Source organism: Atractosteus spatula, unplaced genomic scaffold (assembly GCF_055471065.1).
Source record: "Atractosteus spatula isolate fAtrSpa1 unplaced genomic scaffold, fAtrSpa1.hap1 Scaffold_30, whole genome shotgun sequence".
NCBI classification, from domain to species: Eukaryota; Metazoa; Chordata; class Actinopteri; order Semionotiformes; family Lepisosteidae; genus Atractosteus; species Atractosteus spatula.
Genome location: NW_028296858.1, coordinates 295,331 through 320,720, shown reverse-complemented (window position 1 = coordinate 320,720; position 25,390 = coordinate 295,331). Strand labels below are relative to the sequence as shown.

Below are 25,390 nucleotides of genomic sequence, written 5' to 3'. Positions count from 1 at the left end.
GTCGTCGTGCACAAAGAACGCTTTGAAAAGCGTCAAAAGCAAGTCATTCCGAGTTGGTCGTTTGTGTTTTCCGTTCAGACGCGAAATGCTGACATGATCTCTCGGCTCCTCGGTTGTCATTTCTGTTCCGTAAAGGAATCACAGCACGCGTCGCCTTCCAGCACGCTGGGTCGGGACACGATGCCGAGGATCGGAGAGTGCGGTGTCTTCCTCGTTAGTATAGTGGCAAGTATCCCCGCCTGTCACGCGGGAGACCAGGGTTCGATTCCCTGACGGGGAGTAGAAAGCTTTTCTTTTACCTCCTTAGAGAAAGGACTGCCTTTCACTTCTCTGTTTTCTTTCACAGCGCCGTGCACCTTTTCATTGCTCTCGCTTTCAGAGCCTCCGCACGGCACACGACTCGACATCAGGAAGCACATTGAAGTGAAAGCAGGAAGCGCTGCGACATGCACTGTGCAGATCCCGCCACACTAAGAGGTGAGTGGGTCTGTTCGATGCACAAAGAACGCTTTGAAAGCATCAAAGGCAAATCATTCCGAGTTGGTCGTTTGTGTTTTCTGTTCAGACGCGAAATGCTGAAATGATCTCTCGGCTCCTCGGTTGTCATTTCTGCTCCGTAAAGGAATCACAGCAGGCGTCGGCTTCCAGCACGGTGGGTCGGGACACGATGCCGGGGGTCGGAGAGAGCGATGTCTTCCTCGTTAGTATAGTGGTGATTATCCGCACCTGTCACGCGGGAGACTGGGGTACATCAGGACGCGCATTGAAGTGAAAGCAGGATGCGCTGCGACATGCACTGTGCAGATCCCGCCACACTAAGAGGTGAGTGGGTCTGTTCGATCACTGCGCTAGGCGAATCCCCAATCCCCTTTTGTGCGTGCCGACAAAGGAAGCCGGTCTGTTTCCGCCCGGTTTCGAACCGGGGACCTTTCGCGTGTGAGGCGAACGTGATAACCACTACACTACGGAAACGGTGGCAATCCCTGCCCAGCGGCCCAGCGCTGAGCTTCGCCAATGCGATTCAGCTGCTTCCAGTGCCTTTATTGGAGTGCGCTGATGGACCGTGCTCTCTCTCCAGAGACCAGCACGCCTGTCATGGACGGAGCAGGAAAGGCGGCGCCACATTCTACAGCCCTCTCCACGCAATCGACGAAATCGGGCTACTGAAGTGGAGAAAATCGCCTCTCCAGAAAGTGCAAATATCATCTTGGAGAGTATAAATCCTATTGCCGAAGGTCAGCCCTGTCTACCAGAGTAACCCTCCCACCTCCTGCAGGGATGATCAGCTCGTCTCACACGCGAGAAGTCTTCGGTTGGAAACAAGCGCCCCCTCTTCTCGCGCGATTTGCACGTTCGAGTGGTTTTAATGCGGCTCCTTCGTACACGGTGCTGATCTTTTGGAAAGCAGGAGGCAAAACTGACAGGTTCCCATACCGGGAGTCGATCCCAGGCCGCCCGGGTGAAAACCAGAAATCCTAACCGCTAGACCATATGGGAGCACACACCCCTGCTGTTCCGGGCATCATGCAAGCAAACTACATAAATATGAGAAAACGCGCAAGAGAGTTGTCACTCAGAGTGTCGAAGGGTCGATGTATACTGGGGCTCAGTTGAAATGCAACGTCAGGACTTTTCCGAATTAGATCACACGAAGAGAGCACAGCCTTTTCCGCCCTGCCACGTGGGTATCGGTAACTCGCCGTGATCGTATAGTGGTCAGTACTTTGCGTTGTGGCCGCAACAACCCCGGTTCGAATCCGGGTCACGGCAGAATAGGGGCGTCTGCTTTGACTACTTGCGCGAATGAAGGCAAAAAAAAGCCAATCGATGTGAACGAACGGCGCTTTACAGAGGAGTACTGCCTGACTGGATCGTTGATGAACGACAGAGGCCACTCTGACCTCTTCTCGGTTTTCTTCAATGACTTACTAAGGATCTTCTTCACATTCGCCCATGCAGGGGAAGCCAGTTACACCAAAGCAAACGCAGGAAAGTGCATTTCAAGCAGAGACCAGGAGGGACTTGTTTACACCGAGAGTGGTCGGAGAATGGAACAATGCGCCCAGCCCTGTTGCTGGAGCCGATTCTTGATGAGATCTTGGGCTCACTAAGAGGCCCCCGCTGGATGCTAATCTTTCTGTTGTTGTTGCAGGTCCTGCGCTGCTTTTGAGCCGACAGAGCTCGTCCTGGTCTGTCGGCACAGCCCAATTGCAAATGATCGGCTCCGCGTACAGAAGGAACGTGCGTTTGGTACAAGAGTGCATGAAGGCACCGGAAATACATTGGGAACAAATGACCGGTCGCTCAAGACCTCTGTGAAGTACAGGAGCGTGCAAAAAGAGGCTGTTTCCACCCGGTCTCGAACCGGGGACCTTTCGCGTGTGAGGCGAACGAGATAGCCGCTACACTACGGAAACCTGCAAGGACCGCTGCTGGTGTCTCGCTTGCGTTTCGGGCTGAGAAAGGGAAGCGTCACTTTAGGCAGGGGGCGCTGGAGAGAGGAACAAAGGGCGCGATGAAACAAAATGCCGAAACCCGGGATCAAACCAGGGACTTTTAGATCTTCAGTCTAACGCTCTCCCAACTGACCTATTTCGGCAGTGCGCAGAGCCCACAGCCACCTGCTCCAGCCTTCCTGTGTTGCGGCATGAGCGCACCAAGAGGAGCGGGAGAGTGTTGCAGGAACGTCACTCAGAAGGAAAGCCACCCAGCTGTGCCCTCTGAGCTCTGTCCAGCGCATCTTCCTCGCATGGACTCCTGCCTGCGAGGGGCAGGAAACAATTAGCAAGAACAGAGCAGCACCCCATGGGTGTCTCATGACCACACCTTAGGTTGTGACACGTGCAGGTGTGAGGGGTTGCCGGGCTACTCTGGAGCAGAGCTTGGGAGGAGGGGGGGCGGGAAAGCAGACAAAGAGGTGACACCTCAAGGTCTGCACGATCACAGCTCTCCGCCGCCCCAGGCTTCCGCTCGATAAGCTACTGGACACACCCGCCCCTCCTCACACAGACCGTGGAAAAGCCCCCGAGTGGGAGGGCTCTCTCTTCCTCCCAGGAGCTCTTGGACGCACAGACAGAGCGCGGGGAGCCGCCGCCTGCAAACACGGCTCCAGGCAGGACTCCACTCCGCAGGAGCCGCAGAGCAGAGGAGATGGGGGCAGCTTAGCTCCTGTGCAGAGACCTGAGCTGTTGTTGCTGCGGACGCTGTCTTTTCTGTTCTCGGGGTAGGAGTGAATGTTGAGTTGCCCTTAGAAATGAAGCAGAGCACTTCAACGGCACGGGTGTGTGTGTGTGCGTGCGCCCTGGTGATTCTGGGAGACAGATCGAACCTGGGCTAAAAGAGAGGGGGCTTAGCCCTCTTCCATTTGCTAGTTCAGAGTTGTACAACCCATCTGTATCTGCTAGGCGGCGCAGTCGTCGTGCACAAAGAACGCTTTGAAAAGCGTCAAAAGCAAGTCATTCCGAGTTGGTCGTTTGTGTTTTCCGTTCAGACGCGAAATGCTGACATGATCTCTCGGCTCCTCGGTTGTCATTTCTGTTCCGTAAAGGAATCACAGCACGCGTCGCCTTCCAGCACGCTGGGTCGGGACACGATGCCGAGGATCGGAGAGTGCGGTGTCTTCCTCGTTAGTATAGTGGCAAGTATCCCCGCCTGTCACGCGGGAGACCAGGGTTCGATTCCCTGACGGGGAGTAGAAAGCTTTTCTTTTACCTCCTTAGAGAAAGGACTGCCTTTCACTTCTCTGTTTTCTTTCACAGCGCCGTGCACCTTTTCATTGCTCTCGCTTTCAGAGCCTCCGCACGGCACACGACTCGACATCAGGAAGCACATTGAAGTGAAAGCAGGAAGCGCTGCGACATGCACTGTGCAGATCCCGCCACACTAAGAGGTGAGTGGGTCTGTTCGATGCACAAAGAACGCTTTGAAAGCATCAAAGGCAAATCATTCCGAGTTGGTCGTTTGTGTTTTCTGTTCAGACGCGAAATGCTGAAATGATCTCTCGGCTCCTCGGTTGTCATTTCTGCTCCGTAAAGGAATCACAGCAGGCGTCGGCTTCCAGCACGGTGGGTCGGGACACGATGCCGGGGGTCGGAGAGAGCGATGTCTTCCTCGTTAGTATAGTGGTGATTATCCGCACCTGTCACGCGGGAGACTGGGGTACATCAGGACGCGCATTGAAGTGAAAGCAGGATGCGCTGCGACATGCACTGTGCAGATCCCGCCACACTAAGAGGTGAGTGGGTCTGTTCGATCACTGCGCTAGGCGAATCCCCAATCCCCTTTTGTGCGTGCCGACAAAGGAAGCCGGTCTGTTTCCGCCCGGTTTCGAACCGGGGACCTTTCGCGTGTGAGGCGAACGTGATAACCACTACACTACGGAAACGGTGGCAATCCCTGCCCAGCGGCCCAGCGCTGAGCTTCGCCAATGCGATTCAGCTGCTTCCAGTGCCTTTATTGGAGTGCGCTGATGGACCGTGCTCTCTCTCCAGAGACCAGCACGCCTGTCATGGACGGAGCAGGAAAGGCGGCGCCACATTCTACAGCCCTCTCCACGCAATCGACGAAATCGGGCTACTGAAGTGGAGAAAATCGCCTCTCCAGAAAGTGCAAATATCATTTTGGAGAGTATAAATCCTATTGCCGAAGGTCAGCCCTGTCTACCAGAGTAACCCTCCCACCTCCTGCAGGGATGATCAGCTCGTCTCACACGCGAGAAGTCTTCGGTTGGAAACAAGCGCCCCCTCTTCTCGCGCGATTTGCACGTTCGAGTGGTTTTAATGCGGCTCCTTCGTACACGGTGCTGATCTTTTGGAAAGCAGGAGGCAAAACTGACAGGTTCCCATACCGGGAGTCGATCCCAGGCCGCCCGGGTGAAAACCAGAAATCCTAACCGCTAGACCATATGGGAGCACACACCCCTGCTGTTCCGGGCATCATGCAAGCAAACTACATAAATATGAGAAAACGTGCAAGAGAGTTGTCACTCAGAGTGTCGAAGGGTCGATGTATACTGGGGCTCAGTTGAAATGCAACGTCAGGACTTTTCCGAATTAGATCACACGAAGAGAGCACAGCCTTTTCCGCCCTGCCACGTGGGTATCGGTAACTCGCCGTGATCGTATAGTGGTCAGTACTTTGCGTTGTGGCCGCAACAACCCCGGTTCAAATCCGGGTCACGGCAGAATAGGGGCGTCTGCTTTGACTACTTGCGCGAATGAAGGCAAAAAAAAGCCAATCGATGTGAACGAACGGCGCTTTACAGAGGAGTACTGCCTGACTGGATCGTTGATGAACGACAGAGGCCACTCTGACCTCTTCTCGGTTTTCTTCAATGACTTACTAAGGATCTTCTTCACATTCGCCCATGCAGGGGAAGCCAGTTACACCAAAGCAAACGCAGGAAAGTGCATTTCAAGCAGAGACCAGGAGGGACTTGTTTACACCGAGAGTGGTCGGAGAATGGAACAATGCGCCCAGCCCTGTTGCTGGAGCCGATTCTTGATGAGATCTTGGGCTCACTAAGAGGCCCCCGCTGGATGCTAATCTTTCTGTTGTTGTTGCAGGTCCTGCGCTGCTTTTGAGCCGACAGAGCTCGTCCTGGTCTGTCGGCACAGCCCAATTGCAAATGATCGGCTCCGCGTACAGAAGGAACGTGCGTTTGGTACAAGAGTGCATGAAGGCACCGGAAATACATTGGGAACAAATGACCGGTCGCTCAAGACCTCTGTGAAGTACAGGAGCGTGCAAAAAGAGGCTGTTTCCACCCGGTCTCGAACCGGGGACCTTTCGCGTGTGAGGCGAACGAGATAGCCGCTACACTACGGAAACCTGCAAGGACCGCTGCTGGTGTCTCGCTTGCGTTTCGGGCTGAGAAAGGGAAGCGTCACTTTAGGCAGGGGGCGCTGGAGAGAGGAACAAAGGGCGCGATGAAACAAAATGCCGAAACCCGGGATCAAACCAGGGACTTTTAGATCTTCAGTCTAACGCTCTCCCAACTGACCTATTTCGGCAGTGCGCAGAGCCCACAGCCACCTGCTCCAGCCTTCCTGTGTTGCGGCATGAGCGCACCAAGAGGAGCGGGAGAGTGTTGCAGGAACGTCACTCAGAAGGAAAGCCACCCAGCTGTGCCCTCTGAGCTCTGTCCAGCGCATCTTCCTCGCATGGACTCCTGCCTGCGAGGGGCAGGAAACAATTAGCAAGAACAGAGCAGCACCCCATGGGTGTCTCATGACCACACCTTAGGTTGTGACACGTGCAGGTGTGAGGGGTTGCCGGGCTACTCTGGAGCAGAGCTTGGGAGGAGGGGGGGCGGGAAAGCAGACAAAGAGGTGACACCTCAAGGTCTGCACGATCACAGCTCTCCGCCGCCCCAGGCTTCCGCTCGATAAGCTACTGGACACACCCGCCCCTCCTCACACAGACCGTGGAAAAGCCCCCGAGTGGGAGGGCTCTCTCTTCCTCCCAGGAGCTCTTGGACGCACAGACAGAGCGCGGGGAGCCGCCGCCTGCAAACACGGCTCCAGGCAGGACTCCACTCCGCAGGAGCCGCAGAGCAGAGGAGATGGGGGCAGCTTAGCTCCTGTGCAGAGACCTGAGCTGTTGTTGCTGCGGACGCTGTCTTTTCTGTTCTCGGGGTAGGAGTGAATGTTGAGTTGCCCTTAGAAATGAAGCAGAGCACTTCAACGGCACGGGTGTGTGTGTGTGCGTGCGCCCTGGTGATTCTGGGAGACAGATCGAACCTGGGCTAAAAGAGAGGGGGCTTAGCCCTCTTCCATTTGCTAGTTCAGAGTTGTACAACCCATCTGTATCTGCTAGGCGGCGCAGTCGTCGTGCACAAAGAACGCTTTGAAAAGCGTCAAAAGCAAGTCATTCCGAGTTGGTCGTTTGTGTTTTCCGTTCAGACGCGAAATGCTGACATGATCTCTCGGCTCCTCGGTTGTCATTTCTGTTCCGTAAAGGAATCACAGCACGCGTCGCCTTCCAGCACGCTGGGTCGGGACACGATGCCGAGGATCGGAGAGTGCGGTGTCTTCCTCGTTAGTATAGTGGCAAGTATCCCCGCCTGTCACGCGGGAGACCAGGGTTCGATTCCCTGACGGGGAGTAGAAAGCTTTTCTTTTACCTCCTTAGAGAAAGGACTGCCTTTCACTTCTCTGTTTTCTTTCACAGCGCCGTGCACCTTTTCATTGCTCTCGCTTTCAGAGCCTCCGCACGGCACACGACTCGACATCAGGAAGCACATTGAAGTGAAAGCAGGAAGCGCTGCGACATGCACTGTGCAGATCCCGCCACACTAAGAGGTGAGTGGGTCTGTTCGATGCACAAAGAACGCTTTGAAAGCATCAAAGGCAAATCATTCCGAGTTGGTCGTTTGTGTTTTCTGTTCAGACGCGAAATGCTGAAATGATCTCTCGGCTCCTCGGTTGTCATTTCTGCTCCGTAAAGGAATCACAGCAGGCGTCGGCTTCCAGCACGGTGGGTCGGGACACGATGCCGGGGGTCGGAGAGAGCGATGTCTTCCTCGTTAGTATAGTGGTGATTATCCGCACCTGTCACGCGGGAGACTGGGGTACATCAGGACGCGCATTGAAGTGAAAGCAGGATGCGCTGCGACATGCACTGTGCAGATCCCGCCACACTAAAAGGTGAGTGGGTCTGTTCGATCACTGCGCTAGGCGAATCCCCAATCCCCTTTTGTGCGTGCCGACAAAGGAAGCCGGTCTGTTTCCGCCCGGTTTCGAACCGGGGACCTTTCGCGTGTGAGGCGAACGTGATAACCACTACACTACGGAAACGGTGGCAATCCCTGCCCAGCGGCCCAGCGCTGAGCTTCGCCAATGCGATTCAGCTGCTTCCAGTGCCTTTATTGGAGTGCGCTGATGGACCGTGCTCTCTCTCCAGAGACCAGCACGCCTGTCATGGACGGAGCAGGAAAGGCGGCGCCACATTCTACAGCCCTCTCCACGCAATCGACGAAATCGGGCTACTGAAGTGGAGAAAATCGCCTCTCCAGAAAGTGCAAATATCATCTTGGAGAGTATAAATCCTATTGCCGAAGGTCAGCCCTGTCTACCAGAGTAACCCTCCCACCTCCTGCAGGGATGATCAGCTCGTCTCACACGCGAGAAGTCTTCGGTTGGAAACAAGCGCCCCCTCTTCTCGCGCGATTTGCACGTTCGAGTGGTTTTAATGCGGCTCCTTCGTACACGGTGCTGATCTTTTGGAAAGCAGGAGGCAAAACTGACAGGTTCCCATACCGGGAGTCGATCCCAGGCCGCCCGGGTGAAAACCAGAAATCCTAACCGCTAGACCATATGGGAGCACACACCCCTGCTGTTCCGGGCATCATGCAAGCAAACTACATAAATATGAGAAAACGCGCAAGAGAGTTGTCACTCAGAGTGTCGAAGGGTCGATGTATACTGGGGCTCAGTTGAAATGCAACGTCAGGACTTTTCCGAATTAGATCACACGAAGAGAGCACAGCCTTTTCCGCCCTGCCACGTGGGTATCGGTAACTCGCCGTGATCGTATAGTGGTCAGTACTTTGCGTTGTGGCCGCAACAACCCCGGTTCGAATCCGGGTCACGGCAGAATAGGGGCGTCTGCTTTGACTACTTGCGCGAATGAAGGCAAAAAAAAGCCAATCGATGTGAACGAACGGCGCTTTACAGAGGAGTACTGCCTGACTGGATCGTTGATGAACGACAGAGGCCACTCTGACCTCTTCTCGGTTTTCTTCAATGACTTACTAAGGATCTTCTTCACATTCGCCCATGCAGGGGAAGCCAGTTACACCAAAGCAAACGCAGGAAAGTGCATTTCAAGCAGAGACCAGGAGGGACTTGTTTACACCGAGAGTGGTCGGAGAATGGAACAATGCGCCCAGCCCTGTTGCTGGAGCCGATTCTTGATGAGATCTTGGGCTCACTAAGAGGCCCCCGCTGGATGCTAATCTTTCTGTTGTTGTTGCAGGTCCTGCGCTGCTTTTGAGCCGACAGAGCTCGTCCTGGTCTGTCGGCACAGCCCAATTGCAAATGATCGGCTCCGCGTACAGAAGGAACGTGCGTTTGGTACAAGAGTGCATGAAGGCACCGGAAATACATTGGGAACAAATGACCGGTCGCTCAAGACCTCTGTGAAGTACAGGAGCGTGCAAAAAGAGGCTGTTTCCACCCGGTCTCGAACCGGGGACCTTTCGCGTGTGAGGCGAACGAGATAGCCGCTACACTACGGAAACCTGCAAGGACCGCTGCTGGTGTCTCGCTTGCGTTTCGGGCTGAGAAAGGGAAGCGTCACTTTAGGCAGGGGGCGCTGGAGAGAGGAACAAAGGGCGCGATGAAACAAAATGCCGAAACCCGGGATCAAACCAGGGACTTTTAGATCTTCAGTCTAACGCTCTCCCAACTGACCTATTTCGGCAGTGCGCAGAGCCCACAGCCACCTGCTCCAGCCTTCCTGTGTTGCGGCATGAGCGCACCAAGAGGAGCGGGAGAGTGTTGCAGGAACGTCACTCAGAAGGAAAGCCACCCAGCTGTGCCCTCTGAGCTCTGTCCAGCGCATCTTCCTCGCATGGACTCCTGCCTGCGAGGGGCAGGAAACAATTAGCAAGAACAGAGCAGCACCCCATGGGTGTCTCATGACCACACCTTAGGTTGTGACACGTGCAGGTGTGAGGGGTTGCCGGGCTACTCTGGAGCAGAGCTTGGGAGGAGGGGGGGCGGGAAAGCAGACAAAGAGGTGACACCTCAAGGTCTGCACGATCACAGCTCTCCGCCGCCCCAGGCTTCCGCTCGATAAGCTACTGGACACACCCGCCCCTCCTCACACAGACCGTGGAAAAGCCCCCGAGTGGGAGGGCTCTCTCTTCCTCCCAGGAGCTCTTGGACGCACAGACAGAGCGCGGGGAGCCGCCGCCTGCAAACACGGCTCCAGGCAGGACTCCACTCCGCAGGAGCCGCAGAGCAGAGGAGATGGGGGCAGCTTAGCTCCTGTGCAGAGACCTGAGCTGTTGTTGCTGCGGACGCTGTCTTTTCTGTTCTCGGGGTAGGAGTGAATGTTGAGTTGCCCTTAGAAATGAAGCAGAGCACTTCAACGGCACGGGTGTGTGTGTGTGCGTGCGCCCTGGTGATTCTGGGAGACAGATCGAACCTGGGCTAAAAGAGAGGGGGCTTAGCCCTCTTCCATTTGCTAGTTCAGAGTTGTACAACCCATCTGTATCTGCTAGGCGGCGCAGTCGTCGTGCACAAAGAACGCTTTGAAAAGCGTCAAAAGCAAGTCATTCCGAGTTGGTCGTTTGTGTTTTCCGTTCAGACGCGAAATGCTGACATGATCTCTCGGCTCCTCGGTTGTCATTTCTGTTCCGTAAAGGAATCACAGCACGCGTCGCCTTCCAGCACGCTGGGTCGGGACACGATGCCGAGGATCGGAGAGTGCGGTGTCTTCCTCGTTAGTATAGTGGCAAGTATCCCCGCCTGTCACGCGGGAGACCAGCGTTCGATTCCCTGACGGGGAGTAGAAAGCTTTTCTTTTACCTCCTTAGAGAAAGGACTGCCTTTCACTTCTCTGTTTTCTTTCACAGCGCCGTGCACCTTTTCATTGCTCTCGCTTTCAGAGCCTCCGCACGGCACACGACTCGACATCAGGAAGCACATTGAAGTGAAAGCAGGAAGCGCTGCGACATGCACTGTGCAGATCCCGCCACACTAAGAGGTGAGTGGGTCTGTTCGATGCACAAAGAACGCTTTGAAAGCATCAAAGGCAAATCATTCCGAGTTGGTCGTTTGTGTTTTCTGTTCAGACGCGAAATGCTGAAATGATCTCTCGGCTCCTCGGTTGTCATTTCTGCTCCGTAAAGGAATCACAGCAGGCGTCGGCTTCCAGCACGGTGGGTCGGGACACGATGCCGGGGGTCGGAGAGAGCGATGTCTTCCTCGTTAGTATAGTGGTGATTATCCGCACCTGTCACGCGGGAGACTGGGGTACATCAGGACGCGCATTGAAGTGAAAGCAGGATGCGCTGCGACATGCACTGTGCAGATCCCGCCACACTAAGAGGTGAGTGGGTCTGTTCGATCACTGCGCTAGGCGAATCCCCAATCCCCTTTTGTGCGTGCCGACAAAGGAAGCCGGTCTGTTTCCGCCCGGTTTCGAACCGGGGACCTTTCGCGTGTGAGGCGAACGTGATAACCACTACACTACGGAAACGGTGGCAATCCCTGCCCAGCGGCCCAGCGCTGAGCTTCGCCAATGCGATTCAGCTGCTTCCAGTGCCTTTATTGGAGTGCGCTGATGGACCGTGCTCTCTCTCCAGAGACCAGCACGCCTGTCATGGACGGAGCAGGAAAGGCGGCGCCACATTCTACAGCCCTCTCCACGCAATCGACGAAATCGGGCTACTGAAGTGGAGAAAATCGCCTCTCCAGAAAGTGCAAATATCATCTTGGAGAGTATAAATCCTATTGCCGAAGGTCAGCCCTGTCTACCAGAGTAACCCTCCCACCTCCTGCAGGGATGATCAGCTCGTCTCACACGCGAGAAGTCTTCGGTTGGAAACAAGCGCCCCCTCTTCTCGCGCGATTTGCACGTTCGAGTGGTTTTAATGCGGCTCCTTCGTACACGGTGCTGATCTTTTGGAAAGCAGGAGGCAAAACTGACAGGTTCCCATACCGGGAGTCGATCCCAGGCCGCCCGGGTGAAAACCAGAAATCCTAACCGCTAGACCATATGGGAGCACACACCCCTGCTGTTCCGGGCATCATGCAAGCAAACTACATAAATATGAGAAAACGCGCAAGAGAGTTGTCACTCAGAGTGTCGAAGGGTCGATGTATACTGGGGCTCAGTTGAAATGCAACGTCAGGACTTTTCCGAATTAGATCACACGAAGAGAGCACAGCCTTTTCCGCCCTGCCACGTGGGTATCGGTAACTCGCCGTGATCGTATAGTGGTCAGTACTTTGCGTTGTGGCCGCAACAACCCCGGTTCGAATCCGGGTCACGGCAGAATAGGGGCGTCTGCTTTGACTACTTGCGCGAATGAAGGCAAAAAAAAGCCAATCGATGTGAACGAACGGCGCTTTACAGAGGAGTACTGCCTGACTGGATCGTTGATGAACGACAGAGGCCACTCTGACCTCTTCTCGGTTTTCTTCAATGACTTACTAAGGATCTTCTTCACATTCGCCCATGCAGGGGAAGCCAGTTACACCAAAGCAAACGCAGGAAAGTGCATTTCAAGCAGAGACCAGGAGGGACTTGTTTACACCGAGAGTGGTCGGAGAATGGAACAATGCGCCCAGCCCTGTTGCTGGAGCCGATTCTTGATGAGATCTTGGGCTCACTAAGAGGCCCCCGCTGGATGCTAATCTTTCTGTTGTTGTTGCAGGTCCTGCGCTGCTTTTGAGCCGACAGAGCTCGTCCTGGTCTGTCGGCACAGCCCAATTGCAAATGATCGGCTCCGCGTACAGAAGGAACGTGCGTTTGGTACAAGAGTGCATGAAGGCACCGGAAATACATTGGGAACAAATGACCGGTCGCTCAAGACCTCTGTGAAGTACAGGAGCGTGCAAAAAGAGGCTGTTTCCACCCGGTCTCGAACCGGGGACCTTTCGCGTGTGAGGCGAACGAGATAGCCGCTACACTACGGAAACCTGCAAGGACCGCTGCTGGTGTCTCGCTTGCGTTTCGGGCTGAGAAAGGGAAGCGTCACTTTAGGCAGGGGGCGCTGGAGAGAGGAACAAAGGGCGCGATGAAACAAAATGCCGAAACCCGGGATCAAACCAGGGACTTTTAGATCTTCAGTCTAACGCTCTCCCAACTGACCTATTTCGGCAGTGCGCAGAGCCCACAGCCACCTGCTCCAGCCTTCCTGTGTTGCGGCATGAGCGCACCAAGAGGAGCGGGAGAGTGTTGCAGGAACGTCACTCAGAAGGAAAGCCACCCAGCTGTGCCCTCTGAGCTCTGTCCAGCGCATCTTCCTCGCATGGACTCCTGCCTGCGAGGGGCAGGAAACAATTAGCAAGAACAGAGCAGCACCCCATGGGTGTCTCATGACCACACCTTAGGTTGTGACACGTGCAGGTGTGAGGGGTTGCCGGGCTACTCTGGAGCAGAGCTTGGGAGGAGGGGGGGCGGGAAAGCAGACAAAGAGGTGACACCTCAAGGTCTGCACGATCACAGCTCTCCGCCGCCCCAGGCTTCCGCTCGATAAGCTACTGGACACACCCGCCCCTCCTCACACAGACCGTGGAAAAGCCCCCGAGTGGGAGGGCTCTCTCTTCCTCCCAGGAGCTCTTGGACGCACAGACAGAGCGCGGGGAGCCGCCGCCTGCAAACACGGCTCCAGGCAGGACTCCACTCCGCAGGAGCCGCAGAGCAGAGGAGATGGGGGCAGCTTAGCTCCTGTGCAGAGACCTGAGCTGTTGTTGCTGCGGACGCTGTCTTTTCTGTTCTCGGGGTAGGAGTGAATGTTGAGTTGCCCTTAGAAATGAAGCAGAGCACTTCAACGGCACGGGTGTGTGTGTGTGCGTGCGCCCTGGTGATTCTGGGAGACAGATCGAACCTGGGCTAAAAGAGAGGGGGCTTAGCCCTCTTCCATTTGCTAGTTCAGAGTTGTACAACCCATCTGTATCTGCTAGGCGGCGCAGTCGTCGTGCACAAAGAACGCTTTGAAAAGCGTCAAAAGCAAGTCATTCCGAGTTGGTCGTTTGTGTTTTCCGTTCAGACGCGAAATGCTGACATGATCTCTCGGCTCCTCGGTTGTCATTTCTGTTCCGTAAAGGAATCACAGCACGCGTCGCCTTCCAGCACGCTGGGTCGGGACACGATGCCGAGGATCGGAGAGTGCGGTGTCTTCCTCGTTAGTATAGTGGCAAGTATCCCCGCCTGTCACGCGGGAGACCAGGGTTCGATTCCCTGACGGGGAGTAGAAAGCTTTTCTTTTACCTCCTTAGAGAAAGGACTGCCTTTCACTTCTCTGTTTTCTTTCACAGCGCCGTGCACCTTTTCATTGCTCTCGCTTTCAGAGCCTCCGCACGGCACACGACTCGACATCAGGAAGCACATTGAAGTGAAAGCAGGAAGCGCTGCGACATGCACTGTGCAGATCCCGCCACACTAAGAGGTGAGTGGGTCTGTTCGATGCACAAAGAACGCTTTGAAAGCATCAAAGGCAAATCATTCCGAGTTGGTCGTTTGTGTTTTCTGTTCAGACGCGAAATGCTGAAATGATCTCTCGGCTCCTCGGTTGTCATTTCTGCTCCGTAAAGGAATCACAGCAGGCGTCGGCTTCCAGCACGGTGGGTCGGGACACGATGCCGGGGGTCGGAGAGAGCGATGTCTTCCTCGTTAGTATAGTGGTGATTATCCGCACCTGTCACGCGGGAGACTGGGGTACATCAGGACGCGCATTGAAGTGAAAGCAGGATGCGCTGCGACATGCACTGTGCAGATCCCGCCACACTAAGAGGTGAGTGGGTCTGTTCGATCACTGCGCTAGGCGAATCCCCAATCCCCTTTTGTGCGTGCCGACAAAGGAAGCCGGTCTGTTTCCGCCCGGTTTCGAACCGGGGACCTTTCGCGTGTGAGGCGAACGTGATAACCACTACACTACGGAAACGGTGGCAATCCCTGCCCAGCGGCCCAGCGCTGAGCTTCGCCAATGCGATTCAGCTGCTTCCAGTGCCTTTATTGGAGTGCGCTGATGGACCGTGCTCTCTCTCCAGAGACCAGCACGCCTGTCATGGACGGAGCAGGAAAGGCGGCGCCACATTCTACAGCCCTCTCCACGCAATCGACGAAATCGGGCTACTGAAGTGGAGAAAATCGCCTCTCCAGAAAGTGCAAATATCATTTTGGAGAGTATAAATCCTATTGCCGAAGGTCAGCCCTGTCTACCAGAGTAACCCTCCCACCTCCTGCAGGGATGATCAGCTCGTCTCACACGCGAGAAGTCTTCGGTTGGAAACAAGCGCCCCCTCTTCTCGCGCGATTTGCACGTTCGAGTGGTTTTAATGCGGCTCCTTCGTACACGGTGCTGATCTTTTGGAAAGCAGGAGGCAAAACTGACAGGTTCCCATACCGGGAGTCGATCCCAGGCCGCCCGGGTGAAAACCAGAAATCCTAACCGCTAGACCATATGGGAGCACACACCCCTGCTGTTCCGGGCATCATGCAAGCAAACTACATAAATATGAGAAAACGTGCAAGAGAGTTGTCACTCAGAGTGTCGAAGGGTCGATGTATACTGGGGCTCAGTTGAAATGCAACGTCAGGACTTTTCCGAATTAGATCACACGAAGAGAGCACAGCCTTTTCCGCCCTGCCACGTGGGTATCGGTAACTCGCCGTGATCGTATAGTGGTCAGTACTTTGCGTTGTGGCCGCAACAACCCCGGTTCAAATCCGGGTCACGGCAGAATAGGGGCGTCTGCTTTGACTACTTGCGCGAATGAAGGCAAAAAAAAGCCAATCGATGTGAACGAACGGCGCTTTACAGAGGAGTACTGCCTGACTGGATCGTTGATGAACGACAGAGGCCACTCTGACCTCTTCTCGGTTTTCTTCAATGACTTACTAAGGATCTTCTTCACATTCGCCCATGCAGGGGAAGCCAGTTACACCAAAGCAAACGCAGGAAAGTGCATTTCAAGCAGAGACCAGGAGGGACTTGTTTACACCGAGAGTGGTCGGAGAATGGAACAATGCGCCCAGCCCTGTTGCTGGAGCCGATTCTTGATGAGATCTTGGGCTCACTAAGAGGCCCCCGCTGGATGCTAATCTTTCTGTTGTTGTTGCAGGTCCTGCGCTGCTTTTGAGCCGACAGAGCTCGTCCTGGTCTGTCGGCACAGCCCAATTGCAAATGATCGGCTCCGCGTACAGAAGGAACGTGCGTTTGGTACAAGAGTGCATGAAGGCACCGGAAATACATTGGGAACAAATGACCGGTCGCTCAAGACCTCTGTGAAGTACAGGAGCGTGCAAAAAGAGGCTGTTTCCACCCGGTCTCGAACCGGGGACCTTTCGCGTGTGAGGCGAACGAGATAGCCGCTACACTACGGAAACCTGCAAGGACCGCTGCTGGTGTCTCGCTTGCGTTTCGGGCTGAGAAAGGGAAGCGTCACTTTAGGCAGGGGGCGCTGGAGAGAGGAACAAAGGGCGCGATGAAACAAAATGCCGAAACCCGGGATCAAACCAGGGACTTTTAGATCTTCAGTCTAACGCTCTCCCAACTGACCTATTTCGGCAGTGCGCAGAGCCCACAGCCACCTGCTCCAGCCTTCCTGTGTTGCGGCATGAGCGCACCAAGAGGAGCGGGAGAGTGTTGCAGGAACGTCACTCAGAAGGAAAGCCACCCAGCTGTGCCCTCTGAGCTCTGTCCAGCGCATCTTCCTCGCATGGACTCCTGCCTGCGAGGGGCAGGAAACAATTAGCAAGAACAGAGCAGCACCCCATGGGTGTCTCATGACCACACCTTAGGTTGTGACACGTGCAGGTGTGAGGGGTTGCCGGGCTACTCTGGAGCAGAGCTTGGGAGGAGGGGGGGCGGGAAAGCAGACAAAGAGGTGACACCTCAAGGTCTGCACGATCACAGCTCTCCGCCGCCCCAGGCTTCCGCTCGATAAGCTACTGGACACACCCGCCCCTCCTCACACAGACCGTGGAAAAGCCCCCGAGTGGGAGGGCTCTCTCTTCCTCCCAGGAGCTCTTGGACGCACAGACAGAGCGCGGGGAGCCGCCGCCTGCAAACACGGCTCCAGGCAGGACTCCACTCCGCAGGAGCCGCAGAGCAGAGGAGATGGGGGCAGCTTAGCTCCTGTGCAGAGACCTGAGCTGTTGTTGCTGCGGACGCTGTCTTTTCTGTTCTCGGGGTAGGAGTGAATGTTGAGTTGCCCTTAGAAATGAAGCAGAGCACTTCAACGGCACGGGTGTGTGTGTGTGCGTGCGCCCTGGTGATTCTGGGAGACAGATCGAACCTGGGCTAAAAGAGAGGGGGCTTAGCCCTCTTCCATTTGCTAGTTCAGAGTTGTACAACCCATCTGTATCTGCTAGGCGGCGCAGTCGTCGTGCACAAAGAACGCTTTGAAAAGCGTCAAAAGCAAGTCATTCCGAGTTGGTCGTTTGTGTTTTCCGTTCAGACGCGAAATGCTGACATGATCTCTCGGCTCCTCGGTTGTCATTTCTGTTCCGTAAAGGAATCACAGCACGCGTCGCCTTCCAGCACGCTGGGTCGGGACACGATGCCGAGGATCGGAGAGTGCGGTGTCTTCCTCGTTAGTATAGTGGCAAGTATCCCCGCCTGTCACGCGGGAGACCAGGGTTCGATTCCCTGACGGGGAGTAGAAAGCTTTTCTTTTACCTCCTTAGAGAAAGGACTGCCTTTCACTTCTCTGTTTTCTTTCACAGCGCCGTGCACCTTTTCATTGCTCTCGCTTTCAGAGCCTCCGCACGGCACACGACTCGACATCAGGAAGCACATTGAAGTGAAAGCAGGAAGCGCTGCGACATGCACTGTGCAGATCCCGCCACACTAAGAGGTGAGTGGGTCTGTTCGATGCACAAAGAACGCTTTGAAAGCATCAAAGGCAAATCATTCCGAGTTGGTCGTTTGTGTTTTCTGTTCAGACGCGAAATGCTGAAATGATCTCTCGGCTCCTCGGTTGTCATTTCTGCTCCGTAAAGGAATCACAGCAGGCGTCGGCTTCCAGCACGGTGGGTCGGGACACGATGCCGGGGGTCGGAGAGAGCGATGTCTTCCTCGTTAGTATAGTGGTGATTATCCGCACCTGTCACGCGGGAGACTGGGGTACATCAGGACGCGCATTGAAGTGAAAGCAGGATGCGCTGCGACATGCACTGTGCAGATCCCGCCACACTAAGAGGTGAGTGGGTCTGTTCGATCACTGCGCTAGGCGAATCCCCAATCCCCTTTTGTGCGTGCCGACAAAGGAAGCCGGTCTGTTTCCGCCCGGTTTCGAACCGGGGACCTTTCGCGTGTGAGGCGAACGTGATAACCACTACACTACGGAAACGGTGGCAATCCCTGCCCAGCGGCCCAGCGCTGAGCTTCGCCAATGCGATTCAGCTGCTTCCAGTGCCTTTATTGGAGTGCGCTGATGGACCGTGCTCTCTCTCCAGAGACCAGCACGCCTGTCATGGACGGAGCAGGAAAGGCGGCGCCACATTCTACAGCCCTCTCCACGCAATCGACGAAATCGGGCTACTGAAGTGGAGAAAATCGCCTCTCCAGAAAGTGCAAATATCATCTTGGAGAGTATAAATCCTATTGCCGAAGGTCAGCCCTGTCTACCAGAGTAACCCTCCCACCTCCTGCAGGGATGATCAGCTCGTCTCACACGCGAGAAGTCTTCGGTTGGAAACAAGCGCCCCCTCTTCTCGCGCGATTTGCACGTTCGAGTGGTTTTAATGCGGCTCCTTCGTACACGGTGCTGATCTTTTGGAAAGCAGGAGGCAAAACTGACAGGTTCCCATACCGGGAGTCGATCCCAGGCCGCCCGGGTGAAAACCAGAAATCCTAACCGCTAGACCATATGGGAGCACACACCCCTGCTGTTCCGGGCATCATGCAAGCAAACTACATAAATATGAGAAAACGCGCAAGAGAGTTGTCACTCAGAGTGTCGAAGGGTCGATGTATACTGGGGCTCAGTTGAAATGCAACGTCAGGACTTTTCCGAATTAGATCACACGAAGAGAGCACAGCCTTTTCCGCCCTGCCACGTGGGTATCGGTAACTCGCCGTGATCGTATAGTGGTCAGTACTTTGCGTTGTGGCCGCAACAACCCCGGTTCAAATCCGGGTCACGGCAGAATAGGGGCGTCTGCTTTGACTACTTGCGCGAATGAAGGCAAAAAAAAGCCAATCGATGTGAACGAACGGCGCTTTACAGAGGAGTACTGCCTGACTGGATCGTTGATGAACGACAGAGGCCACTCTGACCTCTTCTCGGTTTTCTTCAATGACTTACTAAGGATCTTCTTCACATTCGCCCATGCAGGGGAAGCCAGTTACACCAAAGCAAACGCAGGAAAGTACATTTCAAGCAGAGACCAGGAGGGACTTGTTTACACCGAGAGTGGTCGGAGAATGGAACAATGCGCCCAGCCCTGTTGCTGGAGCCGATTCTTGATGAGATCTTGGGCTCACTAAGAGGCCCCCGCTGGATGCTAATCTTTCTGTTGTTGTTGCAGGTCCTGCGCTGCTTTTGAGCCGACAGAGCTCGTCCTGGTCTGTCGGCACAGCCCAATTGCAAATGATCGGCTCCGCGTACAGAAGGAACGTGCGTTTGGTACAAGAGTGCATGAAGGCACCGGAAATACATTGGGAACAAATGACCGGTCGCTCAAGACCTCTGTGAAGTACAGGAGCGTGCAAAAAGAGGCTGTTTCCACCCGGTCTCGAACCGGGGACCTTTCGCGTGTGAGGCGAACGAGATAGCCGCTACACTACGGAAACCTGCAAGGACCGCTGCTGGTGTCTCGCTTGCGTTTCGGGCTGAGAAAGGGAAGCGTCACTTTAGGCAGGGGGCGCTGGAGAGAGGAACAAAGGGCGCGATGAAACAAAATGCCGAAACCCGGGATCAAACCAGGGACTTTTAGATCTTCAGTCTAACGCTCTCCCAACTGACCTATTTCGGCAGTGCGCAGAGCCCACAGCCACCTGCTCCAGCCTTCCTGTGTTGCGGCATGAGCGCACCAAGAGGAGCGGGAGAGTGTTGCAGGAACGTCACTCAGAAGGAAAGCCACCCAGCTGTGCCCTCTGAGCTCTGTCCAGCGCATCTTCCTCGCATGGACTCCTGCCTGCGAGGGGCAGGAAACAATTAGCAAGAACAGAGCAGCACCCCATGGGTGTCTCATGACCACACCTTAGGTTGTGACACGTGCAGGTGTGAGGGGTTGCCGGGCTACTCTGGAGCAGAGCTTGGGAGGAGGGGGGGCGGGAAAGCAGACAAAGAGGTGACACCTCAAGGTCTGCACGATCACAGCTCTCCGCCGCCCCAGGCTTCCGCTCGATAAGCTACTGGACACACCCGCCCCTCCTCACACAGACCGTGGAAAAGCCCCCGAGTGGGAGGGCTCTCTCTTCCTCCCAGGAGCTCTTGGACGCACAGACAGAGCGCGGGGAGCCGCCGCCTGCAAACACGGCTCCAGGCAGGACTCCACTCCGCAGGAGCCGCAGAGCAGAGGAGATGGGGGCAGCTTAGCTCCTGTGCAGAGACCTGAGCTGTTGTTGCTGCGGACGCTGTCTTTTCTGTTCTCGGGGTAGGAGTGAATGTTGAGTTGCCCTTAGAAATGAAGCAGAGCACTTCAACGGCACGGGTGTGTGTGTGTGCGTGCGCCCTGGTGATTCTGGGAGACAGATCGAACCTGGGCTAAAAGAGAGGGGGCTTAGCCCTCTTCCATTTGCTAGTTCAGAGTTGTACAACCCATCTGTATCTGCTAGGCGGCGCAGTCGTCGTGCACAAAGAACGCTTTGAAAAGCGTCAAAAGCAAGTCATTCCGAGTTGGTCGTTTGTGTTTTCCGTTCAGACGCGAAATGCTGACATGATCTCTCGGCTCCTCGGTTGTCATTTCTGTTCCGTAAAGGAATCACAGCACGCGTCGCCTTCCAGCACGCTGGGTCGGGACACGATGCCGAGGATCGGAGAGTGCGGTGTCTTCCTCGTTAGTATAGTGGCAAGTATCCCCGCCTGTCACGCGGGAGACCAGGGTTCGATTCCCTGACGGGGAGTAGAAAGCTTTTCTTTTACCTCCTTAGAGAAAGGACTGCCTTTCACTTCTCTGTTTTCTTTCACAGCGCCGTGCACCTTTTCATTGCTCTCGCTTTCAGAGCCTCCGCACGGCACACGACTCGACATCAGGAAGCACATTGAAGTGAAAGCAGGAAGCGCTGCGACATGCACTGTGCAGATCCCGCCACACTAAGAGGTGAGTGGGTCTGTTCGATGCACAAAGAACGCTTTGAAAGCATCAAAGGCAAATCATTCCGAGTTGGTCGTTTGTGTTTTCTGTTCAGACGCGAAATGCTGAAATGATCTCTCGGCTCCTCGGTTGTCATTTCTGCTCCGTAAAGGAATCACAGCAGGCGTCGGCTTCCAGCACGGTGGGTCGGGACACGATGCCGGGGGTCGGAGAGAGCGATGTCTTCCTCGTTAGTATAGTGGTGATTATCCGCACCTGTCACGCGGGAGACTGGGGTACATCAGGACGCGCATTGAAGTGAAAGCAGGATGCGCTGCGACATGCACTGTGCAGATCCCGCCACACTAAGAGGTGAGTGGGTCTGTTCGATCACTGCGCTAGGCGAATCCCCAATCCCCTTTTGTGCGTGCCGACAAAGGAAGCCGGTCTGTTTCCGCCCGGTTTCGAACCGGGGACCTTTCGCGTGTGAGGCGAACGTGATAACCACTACACTACGGAAACGGTGGCAATCCCTGCCCAGCGGCCCAGCGCTGAGCTTCGCCAATGCGATTCAGCTGCTTCCAGTGCCTTTATTGGAGTGCGCTGATGGACCGTGCTCTCTCTCCAGAGACCAGCACGCCTGTCATGGACGGAGCAGGAAAGGCGGCGCCACATTCTACAGCCCTCTCCACGCAATCGACGAAATCGGGCTACTGAAGTGGAGAAAATCGCCTCTCCAGAAAGTGCAAATATCATCTTGGAGAGTATAAATCCTATTGCCGAAGGTCAGCCCTGTCTACCAGAGTAACCCTCCCACCTCCTGCAGGGATGATCAGCTCGTCTCACACGCGAGAAGTCTTCGGTTGGAAACAAGCGCCCCCTCTTCTCGCGCGATTTGCACGTTCGAGTGGTTTTAATGCGGCTCCTTCGTACACGGTGCTGATCTTTTGGAAAGCAGGAGGCAAAACTGACAGGTTCCCATACCGGGAGTCGATCCCAGGCCGCCCGGGTGAAAACCAGAAATCCTAACCGCTAGACCATATGGGAGCACACACCCCTGCTGTTCCGGGCATCATGCAAGCAAACTACATAAATATGAGAAAACGCGCAAGAGAGTTGTCACTCAGAGTGTCGAAGGGTCGATGTATACTGGGGCTCAGTTGAAATGCAACGTCAGGACTTTTCCGAATTAGATCACACGAAGAGAGCACAGCCTTTTCCGCCCTGCCACGTGGGTATCGGTAACTCGCCGTGATCGTATAGTGGTCAGTACTTTGCGTTGTGGCCGCAACAACCCCGGTTCGAATCCGGGTCACGGCAGAATAGGGGCGTCTGCTTTGACTACTTGCGCGAATGAAGGCAAAAAAAAGCCAATCGATGTGAACGAACGGCGCTTTACAGAGGAGTACTGCCTGACTGGATCGTTGATGAACGACAGAGGCCACTCTGACCTCTTCTCGGTTTTCTTCAATGACTTACTAAGGATCTTCTTCACATTCGCCCATGCAGGGGAAGCCAGTTACACCAAAGCAAACGCAGGAAAGTGCATTTCAAGCAGAGACCAGGAGGGACTTGTTTACACCGAGAGTGGTCGGAGAATGGAACAATGCGCCCAGCCCTGTTGCTGGAGCCGATTCTTGATGAGATCTTGGGCTCACTAAGAGGCCCCCGCTGGATGCTAATCTTTCTGTTGTTGTTGCAGGTCCTGCGCTGCTTTTGAGCCGACAGAGCTCGTCCTGGTCTGTCGGCACAGCCCAATTGCAAATGATCGGCTCCGCGTACAGAAGGAACGTGCGTTTGGTACAAGAGTGCATGAAGGCACCGGAAATACATTGGGAACAAATGACCGGTCGCTCAAGACCTCTGTGAAGTACAGGAGCGTGCAAAAAGAGGCTGTTTCCACCCGGTCTCGAACCGGGGACCTTTCGCGTGTGAGGCGAACGAGATAGCCGCTACACTACGGAAACCTGCAAGGACCGCTGCTGGTGTCTCGCTTGCGTTTCGGGCTGAGAAAGGGAAGCGTCACTTTAGGCAGGGGGCGCTGGAGAGAGGAACAAAGGGCGCGATGAAACAAAATGCCGAAACCCGGGATCAAACCAGGGACTTTTAGATCTTCAGTCTAACGCTCTCCCAACTGACCTATTTCGGCAGTGCGCAGAGCCCACAGCCACCTGCTCCAGCCTTCCTGTGTTGCGGCATGAGCGCACCAAGAGGAGCGGGAGAGTGTTGCAGGAACGTCACTCAGAAGGAAAGCCACCCAGCTGTGCCCTCTGAGCTCTGTCCAGCGCATCTTCCTCGCATGGACTCCTGCCTGCGAGGGGCAGGAAACAATTAGCAAGAACAGAGCAGCACCCCATGGGTGTCTCATGACCACACCTTAGGTTGTGACACGTGCAGGTGTGAGGGGTTGCCGGGCTACTCTGGAGCAGAGCTTGGGAGGAGGGGGGGCGGGAAAGCAGACAAAGAGGTGACACCTCAAGGTCTGCACGATCACAGCTCTCCGCCGCCCCAGGCTTCCGCTCGATAAGCTACTGGACACACCCGCCCCTCCTCACACAGACCGTGGAAAAGCCCCCGAGTGGGAGGGCTCTCTCTTCCTCCCAGGAGCTCTTGGACGCACAGACAGAGCGCGGGGAGCCGCCGCCTGCAAACACGGCTCCAGGCAGGACTCCACTCCGCAGGAGCCGCAGAGCAGAGGAGATGGGGGCAGCTTAGCTCCTGTGCAGAGACCTGAGCTGTTGTTGCTGCGGACGCTGTCTTTTCTGTTCTCGGGGTAGGAGTGAATGTTGAGTTGCCCTTAGAAATGAAGCAGAGCACTTCAACGGCACGGGTGTGTGTGTGTGCGTGCGCCCTGGTGATTCTGGGAGACAGATCGAACCTGGGCTAAAAGAGAGGGGGCTTAGCCCTCTTCCATTTGCTAGTTCAGAGTTGTACAACCCATCTGTATCTGCTAGGCGGCGCAGTCGTCGTGCACAAAGAACGCTTTGAAAAGCGTCAAAAGCAAGTCATTCCGAGTTGGTCGTTTGTGTTTTCCGTTCAGACGCGAAATGCTGACATGATCTCTCGGCTCCTCGGTTGTCATTTCTGTTCCGTAAAGGAATCACAGCACGCGTCGCCTTCCAGCACGCTGGGTCGGGACACGATGCCGAGGATCGGAGAGTGCGGTGTCTTCCTCGTTAGTATAGTGGCAAGTATCCCCGCCTGTCACGCGGGAGACCAGGGTTCGATTCCCTGACGGGGAGTAGAAAGCTTTTCTTTTACCTCCTTAGAGAAAGGACTGCCTTTCACTTCTCTGTTTTCTTTCACAGCGCCGTGCACCTTTTCATTGCTCTCGCTTTCAGAGCCTCCGCACGGCACACGACTCGACATCAGGAAGCACATTGAAGTGAAAGCAGGAAGCGCTGCGACATGCACTGTGCAGATCCCGCCACACTAAGAGGTGAGTGGGTCTGTTCGATGCACAAAGAACGCTTTGAAAGCATCAAAGGCAAATCATTCCGAGTTGGTCGTTTGTGTTTTCTGTTCAGACGCGAAATGCTGAAATGATCTCTCGGCTCCTCGGTTGTCATTTCTGCTCCGTAAAGGAATCACAGCAGGCGTCGGCTTCCAGCACGGTGGGTCGGGACACGATGCCGGGGGTCGGAGAGAGCGATGTCTTCCTCGTTAGTATAGTGGTGATTATCCGCACCTGTCACGCGGGAGACTGGGGTACATCAGGACGCGCATTGAAGTGAAAGCAGGATGCGCTGCGACATGCACTGTGCAGATCCCGCCACACTAAGAGGTGAGTGGGTCTGTTCGATCACTGCGCTAGGCGAATCCCCAATCCCCTTTTGTGCGTGCCGACAAAGGAAGCCAGTCTGTTTCCGCCCGGTTTCGAACCGGGGACCTTTCGCGTGTGAGGCGAACGTGATAACCACTACACTACGGAAACGGTGGCAATCCCTGCCCAGCGGCCCAGCGCTGAGCTTCGCCAATGCGATTCAGCTGCTTCCAGTGCCTTTATTGGAGTGCGCTGATGGACCGTGCTCTCTCTCCAGAGACCAGCACGCCTGTCATGGACGGAGCAGGAAAGGCGGCGCCACATTCTACAGCCCTCTCCACGCAATCGACGAAATCGGGCTACTGAAGTGGAGAAAATCGCCTCTCCAGAAAGTGCAAATATCATCTTGGAGAGTATAAATCCTATTGCCGAAGGTCAGCCCTGTCTACCAGAGTAACCCTCCCACCTCCTGCAGGGATGATCAGCTCGTCTCACACGCGAGAAGTCTTCGGTTGGAAACAAGCGCCCCCTCTTCTCGCGCGATTTGCACGTTCGAGTGGTTTTAATGCGGCTCCTTCGTACACGGTGCTGATCTTTTGGAAAGCAGGAGGCAAAACTGACAGGTTCCCATACCGGGAGTCGATCCCAGGCCGCCCGGGTGAAAACCAGAAATCCTAACCGCTAGACCATATGGGAGCACACACC

At 55.2% G+C, this 25,390-nt stretch overlaps 12 non-coding genes across 12 annotated transcripts; 4 read left to right on the top strand and 8 right to left on the bottom strand.

Moving 5' to 3' along the window:
• Nucleotides 1-899: 899 nt before the first annotated feature.
• trnav-cac (transfer RNA valine (anticodon CAC)) lies at nt 900-972 on the bottom strand. The gene has a single exon. It is a non-coding gene; the product is annotated as a tRNA-Val (tRNA).
• Nucleotides 973-1,698: 726 nt separating this feature from the next.
• On the top strand, nt 1,699-1,770 carry trnah-gug (transfer RNA histidin (anticodon GUG)). Its single transcript has one exon. It is a non-coding gene; the product is annotated as a tRNA-His (tRNA).
• Nucleotides 1,771-4,311: 2,541 nt separating this feature from the next.
• Nucleotides 4,312-4,384, bottom strand: trnav-cac (transfer RNA valine (anticodon CAC)). Its single transcript has one exon. It is a non-coding gene; the product is annotated as a tRNA-Val (tRNA).
• A 3,339-nt stretch (nt 4,385-7,723) lies between these two features.
• On the bottom strand, nt 7,724-7,796 carry trnav-cac (transfer RNA valine (anticodon CAC)). The gene has a single exon. It is a non-coding gene; the product is annotated as a tRNA-Val (tRNA).
• Nucleotides 7,797-8,522: 726 nt separating this feature from the next.
• Nucleotides 8,523-8,594, top strand: trnah-gug (transfer RNA histidin (anticodon GUG)). The gene has a single exon. It is a non-coding gene; the product is annotated as a tRNA-His (tRNA).
• A 2,541-nt stretch (nt 8,595-11,135) lies between these two features.
• Nucleotides 11,136-11,208, bottom strand: trnav-cac (transfer RNA valine (anticodon CAC)). Its single transcript has one exon. It is a non-coding gene; the product is annotated as a tRNA-Val (tRNA).
• A 726-nt stretch (nt 11,209-11,934) lies between these two features.
• trnah-gug (transfer RNA histidin (anticodon GUG)) lies at nt 11,935-12,006 on the top strand. The gene has a single exon. It is a non-coding gene; the product is annotated as a tRNA-His (tRNA).
• Nucleotides 12,007-14,547: 2,541 nt separating this feature from the next.
• trnav-cac (transfer RNA valine (anticodon CAC)) lies at nt 14,548-14,620 on the bottom strand. Its single transcript has one exon. It is a non-coding gene; the product is annotated as a tRNA-Val (tRNA).
• A 3,339-nt stretch (nt 14,621-17,959) lies between these two features.
• Nucleotides 17,960-18,032, bottom strand: trnav-cac (transfer RNA valine (anticodon CAC)). The gene has a single exon. It is a non-coding gene; the product is annotated as a tRNA-Val (tRNA).
• A 3,339-nt stretch (nt 18,033-21,371) lies between these two features.
• Nucleotides 21,372-21,444, bottom strand: trnav-cac (transfer RNA valine (anticodon CAC)). The gene has a single exon. It is a non-coding gene; the product is annotated as a tRNA-Val (tRNA).
• Nucleotides 21,445-22,170: 726 nt separating this feature from the next.
• Nucleotides 22,171-22,242, top strand: trnah-gug (transfer RNA histidin (anticodon GUG)). The gene has a single exon. It is a non-coding gene; the product is annotated as a tRNA-His (tRNA).
• Nucleotides 22,243-24,783: 2,541 nt separating this feature from the next.
• On the bottom strand, nt 24,784-24,856 carry trnav-cac (transfer RNA valine (anticodon CAC)). Its single transcript has one exon. It is a non-coding gene; the product is annotated as a tRNA-Val (tRNA).
• Between the last annotated feature and the right edge of the window lie 534 nt (nt 24,857-25,390).